The sequence below is a fragment of the Palaemon carinicauda genome, chromosome 24, assembly GCF_036898095.1.
Source record: "Palaemon carinicauda isolate YSFRI2023 chromosome 24, ASM3689809v2, whole genome shotgun sequence".
Classification (NCBI taxonomy): domain Eukaryota; kingdom Metazoa; phylum Arthropoda; class Malacostraca; order Decapoda; family Palaemonidae; genus Palaemon; species Palaemon carinicauda.
The window spans coordinates 91,442,375-91,462,374 of NC_090748.1; positions in this window are offsets into that span (position 1 = coordinate 91,442,375).

Consider the following 20,000-nt stretch of genomic DNA (forward strand, 5'->3'; position numbering starts at 1 on the left):
TTTGACCTCTATTTTGAGGCTTCTTACGTTTAGCATTAGAGGGTCTTTGACCTGTATTTTGAGGCTCCTTATTTTTAGCATTAGAGGCTGTTTGACTTCTATTTTGAGGCTCCTTACTTTTAGCATTAGAGGCTCTTTTACTTCTATTTTGAGGCTCCTTCCTTTGAGCATTAGAGGCTCTTTGACCTCTATTTTGAGCCTTCTTACGTTTAGCATTAGAGGGTCTTTGACCTCTGTTTTGAGGCTCCTTACTTTTAGTATTAGAGGTTCTTTGACCTCTATTTTGAGGCTCCTTACTTTTTGCATTAGAGGGTCTTTGACCTCTATTTTGAGGCTCCTTAGTTTTAGCATTAAAGGCTCTTTGACCTCTGTTTTGAGGCTTCTCACTTTTAGCAGTTGAGGCTCTTTGACCTCTATTTTGAGGTGCTATACTCTAGCATTAGAGTTTCTTTGACCTTTATTTTAATCCCCTTACCTCTAACATTAAAAGCTCTTTGACCTTTATTTTTGGGTGCTTTATTTCTAGCACTAGAGGCTCTTTGAGACCTCTGTTTTAAGGCGACTTACCGCTAATAGTAGAGGCTATTTGACCTCAGTTTTTAGGTGACTTACTTCTATAATTAAAGGCTATTTTTCATACTTCATATAAAGGCTTTCCTTCTCTATTCTCTTCTGTCTTTTATAGTTTTTCAAGATCTTCTTTGCTCAGTTCGCCAGTCTCCTTCGAGATTTCAAGAGACATTTCAGTGTTGTTTGTCCTCGGTTCGTCAGATTCCTCGGAGAAATCGATGGCTTTCATGTCTTTACCTATGAGGGCGATGGGTAAAGACATGGATGCCATTGATTTCTATGCATACACTATACGCCATCATACTAAAGTCAACGAAGAGCAACACAATATATTTACCAATGCCGTCGTGATGTGTTCTATCTTCAATGCCGAATTTTGAAGAAACACACGTCGCTCACCGCTTTGCACCAATGCAATCCAATTATAGGACATTGTCGCTAAACCGCAAGCAAATTATCCTTCAAAGCGCTTACATTATTATCTTCAAAGCTCGCCAACTACGGCAGCAACTATCCAAACTATCTGTAGATGGTGTTCCGAATAGCCTCCAATTCATCCTGTAGCTGTAACAAAATTCTCACAGTCAGTTACCTGTTCCGCCAGAACACGAGCTCTGTGAGTAAAGTGAAATCCTCCTCCCAATGTTCACTTCGTAAACTTCCATAGCTACAGTACATACAGATCGTGAGGTGTTGCAAGGTATGTTTAAGAAAAAAAAAATGAAAGAGATCAGGTCTTCAGAAGTCTTTTGGTATCCGGGGCGGAGCCGTTCAGAATTCTTCCGGGAAGATTCCGTTCTGGAGTCATTCAGAACTCTATGCTAAGTCTACGGCTCTTTCTTCGGAAGTCATTTGGAGAGGAGATTCAGGAAGATTTTCTTCCGAAATCGTTCAGAGATTTCTGGAATCATTCAGAATTCCATGCTAAGTCTATTGGAATTTTTTTCTGAATTCTTTTGGAGATGCACGAAGATTTTCTCCCGAAGCCGTTTAGGACTTGCGAAAAATTATCTTTTTTTTTTCTCTAGTTTCAATAGGCCCTAATAATAATAATAATAATGATAATAATAATAATAATAATAATAATAATAATAATAATAATAATAATAAACTACGTGATTTGATTTATGAATTTGAGTTAGAAAGGTCGGAAATCGATCAATGCTTGGATAGGAAGATGAAAAACAATGATTTATTAATCTCTCTCTCTCTCTCTCTCTCTCTCTCTCTCTCTCTCTCTCTCTCTCTCTCTCTCTCTCTCTCTCTCTCTCTCTCTCTCTTTATATGTATATATATGTATATATATGTGTATACATATATATATATATATATATATATATATATATATATATATATATATATATATATATATAGTCTTATATTATATGTAGCATTTAATCATAATTAATTTACGGGTATTTCTTTTCAATCATTATCGTTATAATTATTATTATCATTATTATTATTATTATTATTATTATTATTATTATTATTGTAATCTAAGCTATAACATTAGTTGGAAAATCTTTGCTGATCAGGGCGATACGCAATCCCTTTCACCAGGGTGTAGTACATATATTGTATATGATATGAATTGATATGATTACAAGCCAGATATTGCATTAAGGTGATGATTGTGTAGTTAAACGAATGGTCATGGTGTGTACATTTAATCCTTCCAAAGATATTTCATCTTCCATTGCTTATTCCGTTCTCATCATCTGTCTTTCTTCTATTTATCTCGAGCCCAACCTCATGTGATTTTTCATGCATTCTAGTGAGCAAGCTTTCCAAGCCCTGTGGTGTTCTGCTAATTAGGACAGCGTCATCAGCATACTCTAGGTCTCCTAATTTTCTGTTACCAATCCAGTCCAATCCTTCTCCACCATCCCCAACCGATCTATGCATTACAAAATCTATGAGGAGGATAAACAACGTAGGTAACAACACATTCCCTTAGAATACTCCACTTTTCACTGGAAATTCGTTTGATAAGACGCTACTAACATTAACTTTGCATTTGCTATGCTTATGAACAAACAATTAAATTTACATATTTGAGAGGAACTCCATAATGTCACAGGACTCTCCACAAAATTTGCCAGAGCACATAATCAAAAGCTTTTTCATAGCCAACATATATCATCAAAAGTGGAACTCTATATTCTACATATCGTTGTACCACAAGTCTTAAATGAAAATTTGGTCAGTTCAACGTCTACCTTTTCTAAATTCTGCTTGTTCATCTCTCAACTTTTCATCAATCTTTCTCTCTAGTCTCTTTAGAATGAGCATTCTATATATTTTCATGACAGCTGACGTAAGTGTGATGCCTCTGTAATGATTGCAATCAGTTCGATCTTTTTTTGTCATTTTCACCAGCATTCCTAGCTCCCATACATAAGGCTTTGCCTCTTCACGCCACATTCTACAAAATAATCTTGTAGGTAATCTGGGAGTCACTTCATTTTCAGGCAATATCATCTCAGTAGTTATTCCTTCGTATCCAGGGGCTTTCCATCTTTTTAGTTTTTTTTTTTTTAAGAATAGCTTCGACTTTAAACACACCTAATTCATTCATAGTCACATCAAGGTCTTCATCAGTTTCAGGTGTATCAACCAAATTATTCCCTACGTATTTCCTATTCATGACCTCACTAAAGTGTTCAATCCAACGTTACCTTTCTTCATGTTCTTTTGTTATAACAGATCCATCTTTCTTTTTGATGAGTATATGCTTCTTTTTACCCGTATAGATTTCATTAGTAATTCCAAGAGCAATTTCTACAACAAAGCCACTCCCTGAATTCATAGCTTTGTCAGCCTCATCTGCTTTCCTGTCTAAATATTCTCTCCAATCATTCCTGATATTTCTTTTGACCTCACTATCAATACTGAAATACTTGGCATGCTCTGCCTTGTAATTTTCATTTCTTCCTCGAAAACTAAGAAATCAATTTCTGTCTTTGTCTTCTTTTAATAGTATCCCAAGTATCATTTGATATCCATGGTTTTCTCCTTGTAACTGCACGTCCCAAAACTTCGTCTCTTAAAGTCTCTTAAGACTGTAAATCGATTCCTACATTCAGTTACAAAGATTCCTGTGCTCATCCTCTAGAAGCTTAGTTGTATCAAACTTAGGTATTCTATCTACATTTCTGTTGGGTTCTTTCAGTTTTGATATTTGTGTGGCAATGGGGAGCTTGTGATCACTACCAATAAATGCACTTTTATAGCTTGTTACTTTTCCCAGAGTCCTCCTTCTCTCTTTATCAATGGCTATGTGATCTATTTGATATTTGTAATTGCCACATGGTGAAGTCCTTGTATATTTGTGGATATCCTTGTGCTGGTAAAGAGTACCTCCAGTAACAAGATTGTTTGTTGAACAATAACTTATAAAATGTGCCCCATTTTCATTTGCAACTTCGCCAAGAACCTCAACACTCATCACATTTTCTATTCCTTGATTATTCCTTCCAACTTTAGCATTGAAGTCATTAATCACAATTTTCATCTCTCTCTAGGTTCTCACCTATTATACTCTGCAGTTCTTCACAGTATTCATCTTTCCTTTCTTCAGGGGAATCATTTGTTGGCGCATAGCAAACTATAATACTCATATTGCACTGCTTTGATTTAATTTTTGTAAGTAACAATCTGCTACCTACAGCTCTCCATTTGGTTAATGCCTTTTCTTCTCTTGGTGTCATCATCATTATTCCTACCCCTTCTCTTCTTACTACATCTGTTCCTTAGGGCCAAGATATCCAAACTATATTTCATAAACTCATTCTCTACTAGTTGTAACTTCCCAGTTTGATTCATGGTTCTAACATTCCAATTACCAATTTTCAATTTTTCTTTAGTATTTACAAACCGGGTGTTTCTTAGCAACCCACTACACCCAGGACTGAGGGCAATTCTTTCATTTTCGCTTTCCATAGACTGACTAAATCCATTGAGGATTCATTGGCAAAATTCATCAAAGAATAGCCAGTTTCTTAGTCATGCGCAGCGCCTATCTAAATAAGGCAAGTGACCCCTGCCGGTCCATACTAATTCCAGTAAGATCAACTGCCGGGCATTAGGAGTAGAGGAGTATCCAGAGCACCAAACGGATACATACCTTTTTCAAATTACAGATGGAATTAATGGTCCTTTATTTATGGAACCTATGCCTCAAAGAGAATGTTTAGTGCCATATTCAAAAGAACTGAAGCTGTTTTTAAGCATTCGGTTGAATTAAGTAGACCCATCATATATTCAAGCATTTAAATTGTCACGTATATGGCTATAGTATATATTGAATTGTTCACCTTTATTTCCAATTTTGTACTTGTCCCTATTTTCTTATTTGTAATAGGTTTGATCATCATTTTCTATGAAAAAAACTTTTTCTTTTTTATTTTCTTATAAATCAATATGATTTTCTATTGAAATAAATGATAGAAAATATTTTCAAAGAACTAGCATTTATCTATATTTCTAGTTGAAATTATTAAGAATATATATATATATATATATATGTGTGTGTGTGTGTGTGTGTACGGAGAGAGAGAGAGAGAGAGAGAGAGAGAGAGAGAGAGAGAGAGAGAGAGAGAGAGAGAGAGAGAGTTTACAAAATCTATTACTTAATAACTTAACATTATGAATTGGATGTTTTTTTAAATTAAGTCTCCAAAATTGCCTTACCATTTTTCAAGGCGAGGCAAAATTGGACACTAGATATTCCATATTTTTTCATTCATTTCTTATTTTAAACCTTCCTTTAGCATCATCCACTAATTTATTTTTAGAAAAAATAATTTCATGTATTATTTCTGATAAACCTTAAAATGAAGGTGAGGCAATTATTGGACACCCATATTCAACAATTTATGCAGGGGTGCTTAATACTTTTTAAAAATCAGACATACTAATATTTATAAAATAGAAAGTTGGGCAATTTCTAATAGCATTATAGTTTTCGAAAATTATTAATAGTTTTAGAGATATTGTATCTGTCCAATATTTGCCTTACTTGTCCAAAATTGCCTCTGTCCAAAATTGCCTTACCCTACTATACTTCTGTTGATTGCATGTATTTATCACGTAATATTTTCTTGAGGATAAACTGCCTTACTTACAGCTGTTACTACAGGGATCAACTTTATCAAGTCCAAAACAAGATGTATCATTAGTAAGGTTTCCTTTATAAAAAAGATTAATGTAAAGTATGAAATGCTCTCTCTCTCTCTCTCTCTCTCTCTCTCTCTCTCTCTCTCTCTCTCTCTCTCTCTCTCTCTCTCTCTCTCTCGGACATGAAATATGAGGAACGCACTTTCTGAAGTTTCTTTGCCATCATTTATCATGTTTTTATTACATCTTATCCAGTTTCCTTCTAACCGCACATCATGTCCCGTATCAGAAAGATTCTGGGAAAAATTACTCTTTATGAATTTCTTTTTTTTTTTTTTTTTTAAACTAAAGATGAGATTAAAATTGAAATACAGAACCGTTTTTACAGGGGATTATAACCCTCTTTCTTTTGATATTATGTTTAAAAATTCTTTTAATTGAATCTTAAAAAAAAAAAAAAAGTTTTTCTCTTGAGATGAAATTAACTTTTGATATATCATCAAAATTGTGAAGAAGTTCATTTCATCTCATTTTTTTTTAAAGATTCAATTTAAAGAATGTTTAAACATAATATTCATAATAACTTTAAGCTTGACTTCGCCCAGATTTTGTTTAAGGTTTGATTCTTATTATTATTGTTGTTGTTGTTGTTGTTGTTGTTGTTGTTGTTGTTGTTGTTGTTGTTGTTGTTGTTGGTGGTGGTGGTGGTGGTGGTGGTGGTGGTGGTGGTGGTGGTGGTGTCGTCCCTAAAAGAACGTTCTTCAAGGTCACGGATAATTTTTATTGTCTAATTTTCACGTAATATAATTACTTATCTAATTTTGAAGTTAAATAACAGGAGCTATTGAATAATTACATGGTTGCTACTCGATACTGAATCAAAATTTATATCTAATATTCTCTCTGTGATGGACTTCAGAAATAGAGAGATTGCAAAACTTCAGTAAAGTTTTCAAAATGCCGGCCAACCAGTCGCCAGTGTATAGAAAATACGATTTTATAAAAATTACTTCATGTTTATTACCCTAGGCAAGGTGATGTGTGTGTGTGTGTGTGTTTTTTTTTTTTTTTTAATACTACGTAAAATGTTCTTGGTGGATTTTTACAAATGTTTTACCTGACGTGAATATTGTTACTGGCAAGAATGATTGAATTATAAGAATGATAGGAATACAATTTTTGACCTTTGAATTGGATAGAGGACAAATAGAAATTCAACCTTAGCCAATTTATACTACTTATTTACTATGAATATTGTACTGTTGATGCCTATCTCAGGGTCAAGGTTTTGCTAGTAGGTCAAAGTTCAAATAGGAGTTTGACTGCTAAAGAATTTTTCTTACTAAGTATACTTATTTCTTATAACAGTTGTACCTTTGGAAGATTTGAAATGTATAATAGAAATTTCACGTTTTACCAAGCATAATCCACTAAGGATGAAGATGTAGATTTACAAAGGTATTCAAGGTCAGGGTCTAGTTCATACTTGAATTTCTAATGTCAAATTGGCATACGTCTTTGATATTGAAGGAAACTTTCTGTGCGAATTTCTCATTTTTGGCAGACGTGTTCAGGATTCGAACGCTTTTGTATAATTTCAATTATGCCAATGAGAATACTGAAGTACGTTACTTTAAGATACTGATTATGAACCATGAGCACTATTCTATGATTGGACGTATTCTTGTCATTATTGTATTATTATTATTATTATTATTATTATTATTATTATTATTCATAAATGGCTATAGTCCCCGCAGAGATTCCGGGCAAAATAACCCCCACCCCCCGATGACGTCATAGCCTACGATGATGTCTCTGGGTTTAACAGTATAGCTTGAAATTTGTAAGCTAATGTACTGAGACCGCTGCTAACGCGGGAGACAACGTGATTGGCTATGACGTCATCGGGGTGGGGCTTATTTCGCCTGAAATCTTCGTGACGACAATAGCCATTTATTTTCGAGAAAAAAATCGACGTTTCTTTTCATACGAACATTGTTAATAAAAATGTTTTTGAAATTGGGGACTCGGTGTCACGAACGTTTAATAAAACGTTAACTGCTGGTTTCAAACGTTAACTGCTAGTTTCAAAGTTTAGCTACTGGTTTCAAACGTTAGCTGCTGCTTTCAAACGTTAGCTGCTAGTTTCAAACTTTAGCTACTGGTTTCAAACGTTAGCTGCTGCTTTCAAACGTTAGCTGTTAGTTTCAAACGTTAGCTCCTGTTTTCAAATGTTAGCTACTGGTTTCAAACATTAGCTGCTGGTTTCAACGTTAGCTGCTAGTTTCAAACGTTAGCTGCTGGTTTCAACGTTAGCTGCTGCTTTCAAACGTTAGCTGCTGCTTTCAAATGTTAGCTGCTAGTTTCAAACGTTAGCTACTGGTTTCAAATGTTAGCTGCTAGTTTCAAACGTTAGCTCCTGTTTTCAAACGTTAGCTGCTGGCTTCAAACTTTAGCTACTGCTTTCAAACGTTAGCTACTGGTTTCAAACGTTAGCTGCTAGTTTCAAACGTTAGCTGCTGCTTTCAAACGTTAGCTACTGGTTTCAAACGTTAGCTGCTGGTTTCAAACGTTAGCTGCTGGTTTCTAATGTTAGCTGCTAGTTTCAAACGTTAGCTGCTAGTTTCAAACGTTAGCTCCTGTTTTCAAATGTTAGCTACTGGTTTCAAACATTAGCTGCTGGTTTCAAACGTTAGCTGCTAGTTTCAAACGTTAGCTACTGGTTTCAAACGTTAGCTGCTGGTTTCAAACGTTAGCTGCTGCTTTCAAATGTTAGCTGCTAGTTTCAAACGTTAGCTACTGGTTTCAAACGTTAGCTGCTAGTTTCAAACGTTAGCTACTGGTTTCAAACGTTAGCTGCTGTCTTCAAACTTTAGCTACTGGTTTCAAACGTTAGCTGTTAGTTTCAAACGTTAGCTGCTAGTTTTCAAACGTTAGCTACTGGTTTCAAAGCGGGAAAAGAATCAATATTAGCAAGAGATTAGGAAGAGCAAGAAGGGCGAAGGATTATAAGCTAACGGGAGTAAGTCCAGACCATGTCAGGATTTGTAATAATTGATTATTTATTTTCAATATAAAGATATTCTATTATTGTTGTGATTAAAGAAATAAGGAATTTTTTAAAGTTGTTCCGTTAAGGTTGTTATTGTTCTATTGACGTGATATTATATTCATAAAAATGTTTGTCGTATAATTATTATTATTATTATTATTATTATTATTATTATTATTATTATTATCTTAAAATCTGGATAGTTCTGAGACAAGAATATATTTAAATAATTTATGAATGAAAGGTTTTTTTTCTACTTATTCATAAGTTGACGCAATTAATTAGAGAATCTACTCATTATTGGGTTGAATGAGCAGAGATATCATTTAAACTAATTGGACTAATTTATATTAATTTAACTTAATTACTTTATATGTGATATAAATCTTGACGAAACCATTTTAAAGTTTAACGAATATGATAAAAAGAGACTTAAAGTGAAAGGGTTTTACCAGATCCTTATCATGTTAATGTGGATTTCTTCAAATTAGAATAAAAGGGAATGAAAAATCTAGATAAGTAAATGAAAATAGAAATCAATGGATGATGAAGGAAAAAAAAGTTGATTGAAAATTGAAAAGAAATTTTTAAAGCGGATTATAGAACAGAAAAATGTTGCATTTTTGCGATGCATGATGATGATGGTGATGATGATCAGCGCTTGTTGGGAACTGCACCTTTAAGTCTCTTCAAAGGTTTCATGTAGCCATTGCCTGGACGCGCGGGTTGGGGGGGGGTTGTTTTGGGGAGGTTTGTAAAAGTGAGGGCTAAGGAAACCTTATGAATGGAGGAAGAAGGAGAAGAGGAAGAAAAAAAAAACATGGTTAAATTAACGATCAGGTAGAGAGAGAGAGAGAGAGAGAGAGAGGAGAGAGAGAGAGAGAGAACCACTATGGGGTCATAAGTACATTATCAACAGGATTTTAATAAAGTCCAGAGCATTTTATCTCTCTCTCTCTCTCTCTCTCTCTCTCTCTCTCTCTCTCTCCTCTTAGCAGTGCTCCACATCAGTCAAATAACTACTCGATACTTAATTCACTTCTGGTATCGAGTCTTGTCAATCAGTTTCTTAGCTGAACAGACTTCCATTGAGAGAGAGAGAGAGAGAGAGAGAGAGAGAGAGAGATATTCACGGCAACATTCAAAATATGATAATGAGGAGCAAAGTCCGATATACTCACACAAACACACACACACACACACACACATATATATATATATATATATACAGTATATATATGTATAAATATGTATGTATATGTAAATACACACATACATATATATATATATATATATATACATATATGTATATATATCTACAGTGGAGAGAGAGAGAGAGAGAGAGAGAGAGAGAGAGAATTTTAGCTCCTCGCTCAAAAAAGCACGCCGTTTTATGACTGCCGTGACTGTAAAGTTGTCTATACTCAAAATATGCCATTCATTCTTGGCTGAAGCTGTCGCCAGCATTTCCTCTTCATGCCATTCAGCTTATTTTCTCAATGGGAGAAGTTTGTCGATAGACAGCAATTAAATGTTTAGTGGAAAACTTTTTTTTTTTTTTTTTTTTTTTTTTTTTTTTTTTTTTGAAAGTACAGTCTTGTAATCTTATTATTTCCTTTGTTTTAAGAACATTTCTCCAGTCTTACTCTCAGTTGTTATAATGTTAAGACCTCAGATTGAAAGATAAAAATCCTCGTTGATCTAAATGTACCTGGTTGTTAGTGGACTATTGTTGGTCACTGTACAATTGGAGATGTAAAAAGAGGGAAGAAGCGGAGAATTGACAAGATGTGAAGATTGAATGATCATTGTTTTATCAAAAATTGAAACCGAGAAAAGAGGAGATCCTCGACTGCGTTCAAGCCATTCATAAGAAATCCTGTTATCAAATGTCAATATTAGGTATATCAAAGTAAAGGTGACATAAGGTTGGTTTATCGTATATGGCAAACGAATAATATATATATATATATATATATATACACATATATATATTATATATATATATACATACATATATTTTTGGGCTCAAGCCATGTCGTCCTGATGGAAGTTCCTATAGGGTAGCTTCCTAGGGTATATTACAACTACGGCGATATTCCCAGAGAATTTACCTTAAGGTACCAGAATTCTAACTCCTGGAGCGAGTATCCCTCGTGAAAGGGATATCGCGACATATCAGAGGACGTATTCTAGACACGTCACATGGCAATCTACGACCTGAACAGAGATTCGTCTCGTAGGAGGGAGATTGACGAGATACGAATTCGGGAAAGAAAAAGGGGAGCCGCTCCCAAGGCTTCCCTATCCCCCGATTCGTATGCGTGCCTGGCGCCAATCCTGGCGCCATCTGTATTCCTTTTTGCGTAGCTTAACAACTCGGTGTTTTTTTCCTGTTTTTCTCGCAAATCTTGGATTTATTCAGCTTTTCATGGCTTCTTCGTCTTCGTTGACCTCGGATAAGTTGAGTATAGTGTCTGTTATGTATAAATGTAGGCTCTTGGTAAAATTTTGAGTGATTAATAGGATTAATCTTTGATACAAGAGCCGTAGCCTACCAGAGGTGTCCTGGACACTGTCACTCGCTAGGTATAAATTAGTTAGTCAGAGTGACATTCCTGGTTGTTTTGCTTAATAAAATTTAGCTATTTAGCTTTACATAGGATTTCCTTCGTGCTTAGTATTATTTGGCGAAGTATTCGCCATTCTGGCCTACGCTAGGCCATGTAGCCTAGTCGTTTGGTCCTAGTACTTAATGCATGATTATGGTTTTTCCGAGTGTAATTAAAATTTTATTGAAGCTTTAGGCTATATTTTATACATGTTAGACTGTGTGGAATATTTCCAAGATTGTATACGTGAGAGTTTCGGTGAATTAGGTAATCGATTCTCTTGGTGCCTAGGCTAATTGCTTATGGAGCCTTAGTATACTTTATCATACTCCCCGGTTGCTTTCTTTTCTTCGGAGAAGGTATGCAATCCCTTTCCCTCTGTTTAAGCCTTGGGCTTATCCCTAAGTGGTTTTTTCCGAATTTATTTTCGATAAAACTATACTAGGGTGTTACTGTACCTTCCTGTTCCAGCAGAGTCTGGTTCAAAGAGGGTCAGAACAACAGAGTTTTTAGTCTGAGTCCGTGTTGTTTGGCTTGGGGCAGAGTCTCCCTCGCTGACCTAACACTTACAAAGGGAGCTGAGCTCCCTTAGGTCACTGTCGAAGGTTTCTGTAGTTATGATTCCTTCTTGTGTGATCGACCAGACTAAGTCCTGTTGCTGTTCTCGGGGAGGATAAATCTTCCCTTGGGAGTTGCAACGCCTTCCTTGCTTTGGTGCTCTGGAAGCTGGCAGGTATTATACTACTGCGCTGGCCCTTTCCCTTAGATCTCCCTTAGGCTAAGACAGAGTTCTTGGCTACGGGTGATCTGTCACTAAAGCAAGGTTGGCAGGACCCTCTTGTCCCTTCCCCCTCTATCTCCGTAATGGCCTAGCCATTACTGTACTGTACCTTGCCGGTCGGCAGAGCTGGCCGGCAGGGGTATTACTGTACCATATGTCATTCTACTTCTGGACCTAGTATAGGTTGGGATTTGGATTGACTAAGCCCATTGCCGGCCGGCAGAGACGCTGGACGGCAAGGGTCTTATGTTTTCGAGTGCTGCCCGGACCTCTCTTGGTCCCTCATCCATGCCTGCCGGCAGAGCCGGACGGCATTGGTCAAGGAAGCCTGAATTAAGTTTCTCCCCTTCCTTATATGCACTCTTTCGGTTGCCGGGCTGGGGGGGTTGTGTACACTCTTATCCCGGCATCCATTCTATTTTCTTCTAGTGCTGTACCTGTCCCGGCAGCCGGCCTATGAGGCCGGCTGCCGGCCTATGAGGCCGGCAGCCGGGCAGGGGTAGTCTTCTGGTTCTTTTGCTGCCGGCTGGCATCGGTCTTGTACCTTTGCCGGCCGGCTTATGTCAGTCCTTGTCTGCCGGTCACCAAGAGTGTGGCCGGCAGCTGGGTACTACCTTGTGTAGTTGCTGGCCGGCAATCATTGCCGGCCAACACTGGCTGTTGCTGGCCGGCAGCTGCTGCCGCCGGCACAGGCATTTGAACCAGAGGGCTGCCGCCCTATAGCTGTTAAGTAGTATACTTTAAAGCTAATTGTGGTGTGTGCCGGCCGGCAAAGGCAGGCCGGCACACATCCTCCTATACTGTACTAGTATTCTTCTGTATAGCATATACAGTAAGAAGAAAACTATAGTAAAAGTTTAGGTACAGCACTGTATCTTCTAACACTATTGTGTTTTCTTACACAGCCCTTTGCTGTTGCCCTCAGACAGGAAGCAGAGTTCTTCCCCGTCTATTATCCAGGATTTTTAAAATCATTGCCTAGGTGTGAGCTCCACCTGTTTCCTATGGAAACCTTGCATTGGTTACTCTAGTAGAGATAAACCATTTTTGATTTTATTATCTGGAAGGCTGCAACAATGGGTTGTGAGGGAAACACAAGTGTGTGTCTTTCATTATGAATTGTTATGCTATACTATGCATATCCAGTGATACATAGTTCACTTGATACTCATGGAAATTTCTTCTCTTTACAGAAGGACACTCCGAAGTGGGGAAGTGCTTTCTGCAATGTCAGCAGCAAGAACCTCTGCGGACATGAGTTTTGTAGGAGACACGCAGCATACGCTGTCTCCAGGGATGATCTCCGGTATTGGGACCCTCAGGTATGTACTGTGTGCACTAACCTGATTAATGAGACATTTAAATAGCTAGGAAGAAGCTTCGTACCTGGGTAAGGGGCTTCCAAAAGTACACTTCTGGCCCTTATCTTCCAAGTGAGAAGATGAGGGCGTATCTTTTCCCTAAGGCATCAGCTGAGGCAGTGATTCCCCAGCCTCAAGAGGAGATCCCCTAAGTTCAGATCCAGGTGGATGCTGAAGTCGCGGTCGCGATGCAAGACATCCAGCTAAATGACAGGATATCTGATGTGGACGGGTGTCAGGAGGAAGACCTCCTTGCAGAAGCCCAGGATGAAGTTCAAGTCCCTCTACATCGGCCGGTCTCCCAGTAGAGCTGGGACAGGCCCTCTCTTCTATTGTTGGAATGATCCAACAAATGCAGAAGGAGAATCAGGAGAAGGCGGCTGCAATGGAACTGCGAATGCAGTGCCTTGCAGAATCACATGGGCCCCAGAAAAGCTCAATGTGAAAGACCTTCCTTTATGCTCGGATGCTAACCCATGGAGGTATGCTGAGCACATGTCGATGACGACTGGAAAGATCGTCATCTCGGATATGCTGGGCTCAGTTCCCCTGGAGGGTGGAATTCTGGCCCAGCAAGGCACCATATCCGGACTGTTATGTCCGGCTGAGGAAGGAACCAGCTTCAAAGGAGGAGGCAGAGCCGAAGGAGGTCATAGTGATGACCATGCTAAGGCTCAAGCTCTACTTTCATCTTCGATGAAAGAGAGGGGCTTCTCTAACTCAAAGGTAGCTGCATTGAATAAGAAGCTCCCTTCCTTTGTGTCCTCGCCTACTAGAGCCTTCCCCCTTTTTACAGAAAGGGTTTCTGGCTGTACTAAAAGCAATCGAGGCCGGCAAGTCTTGCCCCTCCCTAGAGGAGTGTAAACCCTTGTCGCTGGCCCTGCCTATGGACCACAAAGATTGGAAGGACGTCCATCTTACGTTCTATGTGGAAAGTTGGAGGCTGATATTGCCGGACGTCAGTTCGGCAAGGACCCCCCTAAGCTGTCTGACTTTCTTTTGCGAAGTGAGCTCGATACAAAAGAAAGACTGACTGCCTCAATGTCTCTTCAGACTACTCTCGAGACGATGGCAAGTGACCCCAAGGTCCATGAAATGTTCATGGTAGTGGCCAAGCCTCATCTGGCCACAGTGACGAAGGACCTTTATGGCTTCGTCAAGGCAAGGAGAGCTTGTAGGGAGTTCGTGTTTACCTCGGCTACAGTGAGGCACGAGCTAAAGAAACTAATCTCCTCCAACATTTGGGGAAAAAGACCTTTTTCCCTACCGACTTGGTCAAAGAAGTTTTTGATAAAGCCACCTTGGAGAATAGAAACCTTCTCCAGAAGTGGGACCTGGCTATCAAAAGAAAGTCTTCCCCGGTTGAGGGTCCTCAACCAAAGAGGAAGACTATGAGGACTAGGCTACCGTCTCGGCCAGCCAAGCCTCTTAGACAGCAACAGCAACTGCAATTGCCATTGCCCCCAGTGCCCCAGATCGTGGCACAAACCCCGACCACCTTTCAGTGGGTACCCCAGGCCGTGTCGACACAGTCCACGGCATTCACCCCAGCGTTCGAAGGGCAGTCTACTTCCTTCCGAGCAAAGCCTAGAGGAGCAGCCAGAGGCTCGTCTAGACGCCCCTCAAGGGGAAGGGGATTCAGGGGTGGTCGTGGTCAGGAAGGCAAGACCTCAGGACGGCAGTCCAAGTGAGGTGATACCGGTAGGAGGGAGACTTCTGAAATTTCGGGATCGGTGGACCTTCGATCCCTGGGCCCACAGCCTACTCAAGAATGGATTGGGCGGGAGCTGGTACAGCACTCCACCCCCGTACCTTCGGTTTTTTCCAACACTCCACCCCCGTTATGGAGGAGTACGTTCAAGAACGATTGGAGAAAAAGGGTGAAGCCCATCAATTTCTAAGGGAGGCTGTTTTGTGTTCCCAAGAAAGACTCGGAAAAGCTCAGAGTCATTCTGGACTTGTCGCCACTTAACAAGTTCATAGTGAATTGCAAATTCAAAATGCTAACACTGCAACACATAAGGACCTTACTGCCCAAGAGGGCATATTCCGTCTCTATAGACTTGTCAGATGCCTACTGGCACATTCCAATTAGCCATCGACTCTCCCCCTACCTAGGGTTCAGGCTACAGCGAAGACTATACGCCTTCGGAGCCATGCCATTCGGGCTAAACATAGCCCCAAGGATTTTTACGAAGCTTGCGAGCGTAGCTCTCAAACAATTTCGCCTAAAGGGAATTCAGGTAGTAGCCTACCTGGACGACTGGTTGGTGTGGGCAGCATCCGAGACAGAATGCTTGCAAGCTTCCAGTCAGTGATCCAGTTCCTAGAGTACCTAGGCTTCAAGATCAACAGAAAAAGTCTCGACTTTCTCCATCTCAAAAGTTCCAGTGGCTAAGATCCACTGGGACCTTTTATCACACCGTTTCTCCACCCCAGCGAAGAAAAGGAAGGAGATAGCGGGTTCTGTCAAGAGACTTCAAGATTCCGAAAGGATATCAAGACACGAGCAGGAGAGAGTACTGCGCTCTCTCCAGTTTGCTTCGGTGACAGACCCAGTGCTAAGAGCACAGCTAAAGGATGCAATCGGAGTTTGGAGAAGTTATGCATCAAACGCGTGAAGAGATCTGAGAAGACCAGCCGCTTCGGCTAAGTACTCTTCTCAGGCCTTGGTCCCAAGCCAGACATCTAAAGAAGTCAGGTTCTTCTTCAGCCACCTCCCCCGTCGGTGACGATTCACTCAGACGCCTCAAAGGAGGGATGGGGAGGTCACTCTCATCGGAAAAAAGTCCAGGGGACTTGGTCCAGGCTATTCAAGACCTTTCTCATAAAACTTTCTAGAAGCTAGGGCAGTGCTCCTTACCTTAAAGAAAGTCTCCCCGCGTCATTCGTTCCACATAAAGTGGTAATAGACAGCGAGGTAGTTGTAAGATACTTGAATCGACAAGGATCGAGGTCACCACCTCTCAACCAGGTGATGTTGGCCGTCTTCCGATTGGCGGAAAAGAAGAAGTGGTACCTGTCGGCAGTTCACCTTCAAGGAGTCCGCAATGTGACAGCGGACGCTCTATCCAGGTTCACACCGATAGAGTCGGAATGGTCCTTAGACGCAGGATCATTCTCCTTCATTCTGAATCAGTCCCAGAACTGCAGATAGACCTCTTTGCGACGAAAGACAACAAGAAGTTGCCCCTGTACGTGCCCCGTACGAGGACCCCTTAGCGGAAGCAGTGGACGCGATGTCCCTCGACTGGAACAGATGGTCCAAGATTTATCTGTTCCCTCCTCACAACCTTCTGTTGAGGGTCCTCAACAAACTGAGATCCTTCAAAGGGTAGCGGCAATAGTGGCCCACAAGTGGCCGAACAGCGTGTGGTTCCTCCTGGCATTGGAACTGTAGCTGAAGTTTGTACCACTACCAGATCCAGTTCTGACCCAGCGAGTCCAGAAGTCAACTGTCTGCGCTTCATTACAGAAAACCCGGACCCTGCAGTTCATGATTTTCTCTCCCTAGCGGTGAGAAAGCGTTTCGGGATTTCGAAAGCCAGTATAGACTTCATTGAGGAATATAAATGCAAATCTACTAGAAGGCAATATGAGTCATCTTGGAGAAAATGGGTGGCCTTTTGTCAAGGCGAAGATTCCGCAGGAGATCTTGACAGACTTCTGCTTATCTTTTTTCCCCACCTCCATGGTCAAGGGTTGGCAGCGAACACGATTTCAGCGTGTAAGTCTGCTTTGACAAGACCCATTCTATATGCCTTCCAGGTCGACCTAGGTAACGAGATCTTTAATAAAGTCCCGAAAGCCTGTGCTAGGCTCAGACCTTCAGCACCTCCAAAGCCCATTTCATGGTCTTTAGACAAGTTCTTCATTTCGCTTCTCTGTTGAGCAATGAAGAATGTGCGTTAAAGGATTTGACACAAAAAGTTATTTTCCTAATTTGCACTCGCGTCCGGGGCCAGGGTTAGTGAAATTGTAGCCTCTCGAGAGAGGCAGGTCGTGTTCAGTTCCTGGATGGGGAAGAACTGAACCTGTTTCCGGATCCTACGTTTCTCGCCAAGAATGAGTTACCCACCAACAGGTGGGGTCCCTGGAGAATCTGCCCTCTGAAAGAAGATGCATCTCTATGTCCAGTAGAATGCCTAAAGGTCTATCTTCATAGAACTTCAGACTTCAAGGGTGGTCAACTATTCAGGGGAGAAACATCAGGCTCAAATTTATCTCTGAATCAACTCAGAGCAAAAATCACATATTTTATTCGCAGAGCGGATCCTGACAATACACCCGCAGGTCACGATCCGAGGAAAGTTGCCTCATTCTTAAATTTCTTTAAGTGCATGGATTTTGAACATCTCCGTTCATACACTGGCTGGAAGTCTTCCAGAGTGTTCTTTCGCCACTATGCGAAGCAAGTAGAGAAACTAAAAGAGATCTGTGGTAGCAGTGGGTCGCGGTGTTAACCCTACTGTTTAACTCTGCGAGGAACAGTGGTCTTAATTGGGACGATTAATTCCAGGGTGAGTGTGTAGTTACATACTGTACTACAAACTAAGTGAGGGCACTGTGTTGCCCATCCAGACTGTTCCATTTCCGAAGGTGAACCTAGCATAAGTGCAGACATGTGTGCCGAGCGTTTCTAACGCTAATGTCATTGATTTGTAATACAGGCTTTTATGACTTTGATACCTCGGTATCTTAAAAGTGGCATCTAATGTTTTTCTTTCAGACAAACAAGCCCTGTTTACTATCATACTTATGCTTAAAGTTTTGGGTTATCCTCTTCTTATATATATATGTATAATTGCGGTTAACCTGTCTGTTTATTGTCTGTCAATAAGCTTGTTCTTGAGAACCTTGCGTCTCCTTCACCTGTGTCAATTTATTGGTATAATTGAGCATTCATTCTATGTACCTTATCTGGGATAATTCTAATAGAATTGTTCCTTTATGCAAGCTATGTTGCATTGGTTTTCCTCCTATGCGGATATAAAACCTTTGGCCAATACAAGTATTGTGCGGAAAACTGGTCGATATTTCATATTGACGCAGTGGTCCTTTACAAACTATGCTTTACTTAATATAGGGCGAGACCACTATATTAGCTTGCCTGGTATTCATACATAGATATATGTACTCTTCGAGACTTTCCAGAGTCTAGTAGGACTCTTCCCTGTAGGGGGCAGGAAGCTCTAACATAGTTTATAGTTAGTTGAAAAGATGTATAACGGTAACATCTTAGGTCTCTAGGTCTAGTCGACCGGGAATAAATATCTCCGGGGAGTACGGCACGTTCTGAGAATCCACAGATACAGTAATGCTCTGGTACACTTCCATCAGGACGACATGGCTTGAGCCCAAAAAACGGATTTTGAGCGAAGCGAAAAATCTATTTTTGGGTGAGATAGCCATGTCGTCCTGATGGACCCGCCCTTGCCTTTCTAAGAAAGGGCTGTAGGACCCCTCCCTACATACAGTATCTGTAGCACCTCGTGTACGCTACAAGGAATACAGATGGCGCCAGGATTGGCGCCAGGCACGCATACGAATCGGGGGATAGGGAAGCCTTGGGAGCGGCTCCCCTTTTTCTTTCCCGAATTCGTATCTCGTCAATCTCCCTCCTACGAGACGAATCTCTGTTCAGGTCGTAGATTGCCATGTGACGTGTCTAGAATACGTCCTCTGATATGTCGCGATATCCCTTTCACGAGGGATACTCGCTCCAGGAGTTAGAATTCTGGTACCTTAAGGTAAATTCTCTGGGAATATCGCCGTAGTTGTAATATACCCTAGGAAGCTACCCTATAGGAACTTCCATCAGGACGACATGGCTATCTCACCCAAAAATAGATTTTTCGCTTCGCTCAAAATCCGTTATATACATATATATATATATATATATATATATATATATATATATATATATATATATATATATCATTTACCTGTTGACGGAAAGGGCCCCAGTTAGATTTCGCCAGTCGTCTATATAAATAAATATATACATGTATATAAATATATATATATATATATATATATATATATATATATATATGTATGTATATATATAGATAGATAGATAGATAGATAGATAGATAGATAGATAGATAGATAAAATCAACTTTTAACTTTTTCCCCCTCCGTACAGTATATATTTTGATAGCCACGTTAACCACTACCTCTACAAAGTCACACCCTTTAGAGCTCCACTGATCACTGCCAACCTGTTAAATCCGAACAGGGGAAACGCAAATCTTTCCTCATGCAAACTACATCCTCTTAATCCATAGCGGTTCAATCCAAAATTCATTTTTACACACACACACACACACACACACACACACACACACACGCACACACCAGATTTTGGAATGATCCTCCTAATCTGACGGTTGAATCATTGGAATTTCAGAAGTTCAAATTTGTTGCAAATTCAGAAGTTCAAATTTGTTGCAAATGGTCTTCTGTTTTTCATAGTTTATACATGACTGATTTTTTAC